Source organism: Quercus lobata, chromosome 6, assembly GCF_001633185.2.
Source record: "Quercus lobata isolate SW786 chromosome 6, ValleyOak3.0 Primary Assembly, whole genome shotgun sequence".
Taxonomy (NCBI): domain Eukaryota; kingdom Viridiplantae; phylum Streptophyta; class Magnoliopsida; order Fagales; family Fagaceae; genus Quercus; species Quercus lobata.
In genome coordinates this window covers 8,685,033-8,692,422 of record NC_044909.1, presented here as the reverse complement: position 1 = coordinate 8,692,422, position 7,390 = coordinate 8,685,033, and the positions used below count along the sequence as shown (strand labels likewise).

General features: G+C 33.2%; 1 non-coding gene across 1 annotated transcript; it reads left to right on the top strand.

Annotated features, from left to right (window-relative positions):
• The first annotated feature begins 1,771 nt into the window (after positions 1-1,771).
• On the top strand, positions 1,772-1,842 carry TRNAG-CCC. Its single transcript has one exon. It is a non-coding gene; the product is annotated as a tRNA-Gly (tRNA).
• The last annotated feature ends 5,548 nt before the right edge of the window (positions 1,843-7,390 follow it).

The following is a 7,390-nucleotide window of genomic DNA, read 5'->3' as shown; positions in this document are numbered from 1 at the left end:
ACTTTATATCACAAGGCCAAAAGCTCAATGGAATATGCAATCAACATTGTTTACAATTAAAATGGAATTTTCTTTTTTCCCCCATAAAGTGGTGAGTTTTCCAAATGATCATCTATTGTAATTTAGATTTTAGTATCTGTTATTTAAATTTTTGATGGCCCCTGGTGTTTACATGAATTTATTCTCCATTAGAGTACTATAGTAAAACAAAAACAATCATTGGGTTTTATTAAAGTTGAGTAATTCTTAATGGCGATTGTGAATATATCGATGGGACTTTTTCTTCTAGAGAGCTAGTTAACTTTGCTATTAAAGGGAATACAGAACCATTTGCTTATCTATTGTTAGGTTTATGCCTAACTTTGATTAAAAAATGGATGGAATGAGGCCATTTACTTTGATTATAAGAATAAAGCACTAAACATTTGGAATGTAGGATCAATTCCCTCAAGAAAAATAAATCAAAGGGGGGAATTTTATCATCGTATTCCATCATTTCTTGAAAAGGACATGATCATTGTCTTCTAGTTAAAACCAGAAGTTAAGAATTTGTGGACACTCTTCCATTTTTCGTTTGCATGGAGATGGAGTGTGACGTTTTTGTCTTGAAGGATAATTTCTTTATTACTTATTCAAAGCACCAAATAAGTATGTCTATGTGCTTCCCACGCTCAAAGTTTTTATGCAAAGAATCCAAATTGTGTGAAAGTCTATCTATATTCTTGACTAATAATAGTTATTAGTACTGCTAGCTTCTTCATAGGGGAAAAACACACAAGCAGTTATTTGATTTAGTGTGAAGTTGATAAAAAAAATGGAGTTATTTGTGGGGAAGATGGATGAAAGTTAATTAATAAAAAATTGTGCAAAACTGTAGTTGATTTTCTGTTCTTGAATTTTATTGTATCTAATAAAAAAAATTCTTGATTCTTTATATTTTATATTTTTGTTATTTTACTTTTCAACATAATTGTTTAATTTTCTTTTGATATTGCAAGAGCATTTAAGTACGGATATGCCTGAAATATCAGAAGACAAGATCAAACCTAGCTACTCTCTTTATGGTAGTAGAGATTATAGGAAATATTCTGCTCATTGCATAAAAAATATAAGCCTTTTAAGTTAACTACAGGAGGTAGGTGTGTTCTATTTCTGGTGTTCCAAACCCATTTTCTTGTGCTTTACATTTTCCCCTACCTTTGTACTTTTACTCAGTTGTACTTGTAGGTAATCTCATGCCATAATACATTAAAAATAAATAAAGTGATACCAAAAAAATAGGTGACTTCTTTTTTTCCTTTCTGTTAACGAGGGTGTCCAGAACTCTTTGAACACTTGACTATTCTCTCGGATATGAATTAAAGTGTCAAGAACTCTTTGAATACTTGATTATTTTCTTGAATATACATAATCTCCTGTCTCACCATACTGGATAGTTAAAAATTCAATTCACAATTTCTTAACTTAACCGCTTTAGTTTGTGTGGTACAATGGGCAATTAATCAATTACCAACCTAATATTGTGCTTCATCTAGCAAATGTAACACTCCCTTTACTCTCTTGGATCGTCCATTTGGGCCCAAGTCTATATACTAGCTTATGATAGGTTGAGTTGCATTACATATGTGGCTTGAATCCAGGCCCTAATGGACCATTGCCCACCATTGAATTGGGTTTCTTTGATACTAAACATGAAAATTGTAAATGAAGGACCCACTTTTCATAACTTATTATATTCTTTAATTTTATTGTGTGAACCAAGGAATGTAAAGCGCATCTGGTGTAGTGGTATCATAGTACCCTCCCACGGTACTGACCAGGGTTCGATTCCCTGGATGCGCATTTTGAAAAGTTTTCTCTTCTCAAGTTTTTGGAACTCTGCTTGCCCATTGTCGAAGCACCAATATATATATATATATATATATATATATATATATTTTAAAGCATCATTTTTCTGTCTTATGCTCATATCACATGTTGCAGGCTAGTTATAAAGATATATGTTGGTTTTTATATAGGTGGAAAATCGATCCAAAACTGTCCCCATTTTATGTTGCTTAATTGATTTTGTAAAAATGAGTCTTAACCATCAATTGATCCCATCGGAAAAGAACTTGTGAACCTATTGGAACTTAAAAAGAAATAAGTTAAATTACAGAGTCTCTTAAGGGTTTTATAAGGAAAATGGATAAGTTCACGTCATCTTTTAATATTTCAAGAAAAAACAATCCTCCAAACGTTTCAAAAAATGACACTTCTTTTGAGATTTTATAAATACAACAGATAAATTCATACTTTCTAACATTGTTACTTCCTTAATGGAATATGTTTTTTTTTAAAGAATTATTCCTACACATTTATACAAATCTAGTGAGAAAAGTGTCATTCATCCATAAACCTTAAAGGGGAGTATCATGTTTCCATAACTTGGATAAGAATCTTTATTAAGATTGAAATAATTATTTAAAAAATGACAATTTAACTAAAAATTGAGTTAATTATTACATTTAGAGAAACCTTAAGAAGTAAAGTGTCATTTCTTAAAAATATTAGGAGAGTATTATTTCGTAAAATCTCTAAGAAGATCAGTGTAATTTTCCATTTTACCCACACAAATTCTAATTTGCAAAACTTTAGAGCCACTTTTGGTAAATTTTCTGGCTTTAATAATAGAAGACTGTGAAATAAAGTGTCATTTCTTAAAAATATTAGGAGAATATCATTTCATGAAATCTCTAAGAAGATCAGTCTAATTTTCCATTCTACTCACGCAAATTCTAATTTGCAAAACTTTAGAGCCACTTTTGGTAAATTTTCTGGCTTTAATAATAGAAGACTGTGAGACCCACCAAACCCATGTTTCTAACTGTTTTTCGAAAACTCTCACATCTTTCACCGTACATAACAGTTTTGTGAAAACAATCTTGAGCTGTTTGCATTTTACAGTTTTCCAGTTTTTAGTGGCATTTTTGCAATAAATTAACGTGGTCTTTTTTATTCAATTTTTCTCTTTTTAAAAACTGTTTTTTGAAAACAATTTCTCAATACACTAAAAAAAAAAGTTTTGTAAACACAAAATAGAAAACAGGGTCCAAAGATGCCCTTAATTTTCCTCTTTCTTGAAGAGGATGGAGGAGGGTGTTTCAGTTACTGTCTGTACAGTGATTTTAAATGCTAATTGGCAAGCAATTTGATCTTGCATTGCGTGGATTAGTATATACAAGTCTATTCATTTGCATTGACCAATAATGCTACAAATTAATATGTCAAAATTCCATTTCATTTCTTTTTATTTCAACCAAAAAAGGAGTTATTACTTAATATCAAGATGGTGGGCAAATTCTATAGAACTGAAGCATTTTCCATTTGCATATAACGAGTGCAAGTCACAAGGATTACATTTTTACTTGATTTTGTGCATCGTTTGATGTCTTTGAAAAAGCAAAAATCCAACTTATCCAAAAAGAAAAAGAGAACATTTACAAACACTATTATATAGGTTTGAAAATCTAGTGCAGCAGTGATCAAACATTAAATTTTGTAGATTTCCTATTGCATCACATAACAAGGGGTATATCCATATCAACTATTCATCCGTGTGAAACATCATTAGACATGTTACTATGAGATTGGAGCCAATAATATAAAACAATACTAATAAGGTCCTCTGCATCAATTGTGTTGATTACTGGACACGGATAATACACTTGATACAAATTTCTGTACAACACTGAATGTGACTCTCTTGTCTGAATGTTAATGCCACATGCATGTGACAATCAACAGCTCAACTTGCATTCTTGCAATACATGGTTGTAAGTAATTCATCTAGTGAGAAAATTACAATTTGGCATCGATTCCCAAATAGCATTATCAAAGATTGACACAAACATGTAAAGCAAAATAAACATTCACGCAAACCTGTAATTTCACACAAACAAAATAGACAAATGACTTGCTAGGAAGAAATTTAGCTATAATCTACTCAGAATGCGCAAAGTTCTAATTCTTCATTTCAGGTTTAAACAAATGATTTTCCATCCCCTAAGCCAACTAAAAAATGAGAACAAAATCTCCGTCCTATATTAAGAGAAACCTTAACACTCTGCTGAACTTAAAAGACAATATGGTCTGAATACCAATGTATTCATAAAATAATTTTCATGATTCAAAAATCTGGATAACAATCAATTCTACAGAACACCATATAACACAATTCAAAACGTGGAAAAAAATAATGAAAAGGAAAATCAAACAAGTGAGTATAGCCTAATTATACTTGTACGCAAATCAGAACTAATGAGATTGAATCAAATGAGACCAAGTTTGATTAGAGTGACAGAAACAAGGATATATCATAAATCATGAATGGGCAGAAAAACTGTTGCAGTGGAGATTACATGAGACCGAGTTTGACGAGGATGAAAAGCTATCCTATAAGACCCTAATATACATGCAAAGCATATTGCTATGGTGTGCCAGAACACATTATTTAGAAAAAGATTTAGTCAAGCTGAAGAATAAGCTATGGTCCTACTGGGTTGTGGACCCAGGGTACACAGTTTTCTAGCTTGTGATGGGCCAATTGAAGCACACAACCTGTGTACCATAATGGCCAAGATAGACACTTGACCATGTCTGGATAACTAATCAAACTACAAGCTCCAATATGAATATTGCACTTATGGACACAGCTAACCATAATTAGTTGCACTACCTGCATTAAAGTCCTTCGTGTCCTACTCTATTTTTGGGGCTCAAAGACAACCTTGATCTAGGAAAAACATATATCTTTAATGTAGTACTCGAAAACTTACCAGAATGAACACTAAAGCTATGGAAGCCCAATATTTAAGTTCAATCTCAAGTTTAAACTACTGCATCCTTCAACATATGGTTTGTGACAGTTTATACATTATATGATCAGATAGAGCCAATGGTGCAGTCTGTGGTATATTATCCTCAATTTCTGTTATCTTCTAAAGCACAATCACTCCAATTGTTATCATTCAATGGTGAAAATCAATATCCAAATGGGATTTGCCAAATATCAGCAGTCATAAAAAACTTCATTTGTGTCATGATTGTGGCTACAATAACAAAAAGTGGAAAGCCTTTATGCCAAATGAACTTGAAATGCGTATACAGAGACTGAACTAATCAGAAGAAAATCTGGAGAAAGCTTTTGAAAGTAGGAATCAACATTTCCAATGTATAAAAGGCAAATCAAACTAATGAGTATAGACTAATTATACTTGTATACAAGTCATAAATGATGAGATCGAACTAAACACCAGCAGTCACTGAACCAACAAGTTATATAAAGAGGAGAAATCATAAATCATATCTGATCAATATAAGTATTTTTTTTATAAGTAACATAAAAATTTTATTAAAAACACACAACCCAGTACATAGGAAATGTACAAAAAGGCAAAAACATCAAGAAACCAGATTACAATGATCTAGCAACACAGGAAGGGAAAAACAAGAAAATGATGGTAAAACAAGACACCATTCGAGAAGAGAAAAAAAGAAGAAAGACTTAAGCTCAATAATGGACTGTTCACGACCCTCAAAGCTTCTAGAATTCTGCTCCCGCCAGATACACCACATCAAGCAGTGCGGCACAAACCTCCAAATAACTATATTATGCTGATCAATATAAGTATTGAACTGGAGATCACATTACACCGGATTTGACAAAGATGAAAACTTTGTCCTACATGACCTCATATACATGCAATTAAGTGTCATTAAGTCAATTTGAAGAATAAGCTGAGTCCTAAGGGACCTTGGACCCTGAATACCTAGTAATCTAGATTGTGGCAGGCCATTTATGACATGGTATTTTAAACTTGTATTAATCTAGTTGTTGAAAATAAATATAGAATGTGGAGTCCAGATGTAGCTCGAATAATAACTAGAGCATAAAATTGGGCAACGATGGACTCCTTCCAAAGATATTAATCAGATAAATGGGAAACCCATCCATTAGATCTTTTCTCTCCATCTTTCTTTACCAGACATGTAACAGTCCCTATCATGATGACTGTGATAGAGACTTGACTATGTCTGGATGACTAATTATGCAGTAAGAACCAATAATATAAAGTGCACAAAGAAGAAAAAGAAACGAATATTCGTAGGGAGATGGCCAGTAATAAGCAGTTTCAATTCCTGCATTGGAAAGCCCTTCATGCATTTCTCACTTACCTAAGGCTCAAAGACACTGCCTTTAATGAGTATGTAAATTGTCTCGGTCTTTAGGTAACATTAGTTGGGATGTGGAGTCCAGATGTAGCTGGAATAATAACTAGAGCATAAAATCGGGCAACGATGGACTCCTTCCAAAGATATTAATCAGATAAATGGGAAACCCATCCATCAGATATTTTCTCTTCATCTTTCTTTCCCAGACATGTAACAGTCCCTATCATAATGGCTGTGATAGAGACTTGACTATGTTTGGATGACTACTTATGCAGTAAAAAACAATAATATAAAGTGCACAAAGGAGAAAAAGAAACAAATATTCTTAGGGAGATGGCCATTAATAAGCACTTTCAATTCCTGGATTGGAAAGCCCTTCATGCATTTCTCACTTACCTAAGGCTCAAAGACACAGCCTTTAATGGGTATGGAAATTGTCTCAGTCTTTAGGCAACATTAGTTGGGATGTGGAGTCCAGATGTAGCTCGAATAATAACTAGATCATAGAATCGGGCAACGATGGACACCTTCCAGAGATATTGATCAGATAAATGGGAAACCCATCCGTCAAATATTTTCTCTCCATCTTTCTTTCCCAGACATGTAACAGTCCCTATCATAATGGCTGTGATAGAGACTTGACTATGTCTGGATGACTAATTATGCAGTAGAACCAATAATAGATAGTGCACAAAGGAGAAAAAGAAACAAATATTCTTAGGGAAATGGCCATTAATAAGCAGTTTCAATTCCTGCATTGGAAAGCCCTTCATGTATGTCTCACTTACCTAAGGCTCAAAGACACTGCCTTTAATGAGTATGGAAATTTTCTCGATCTTTAGGTAACATTAGTTGGGATGTGGAGTCCAGATGTAGCTCGAATATAACTAGAGCATAGAATCGGGCAACGATGGACACCTTCCAGAGATATTAATAAGATAAATGGGAAACCCATCCGTCAAATATTTTCTCTCCATCTTTCTTTCCCAGACATGTAACAGTCCCTATCATAATGGCTGTGATAGCGACTTGACTATGTCTGGATGACTAATTATGCAGTAAGAACCAATAATAGATAGTGCACAAAGGAGAAAAAGAAACAAATATCCCTAGGGAGATGGCCTTTAATATGCAGTTCAATTCCTGCATTGGATAGCCCTTCGTATATTACTCAATT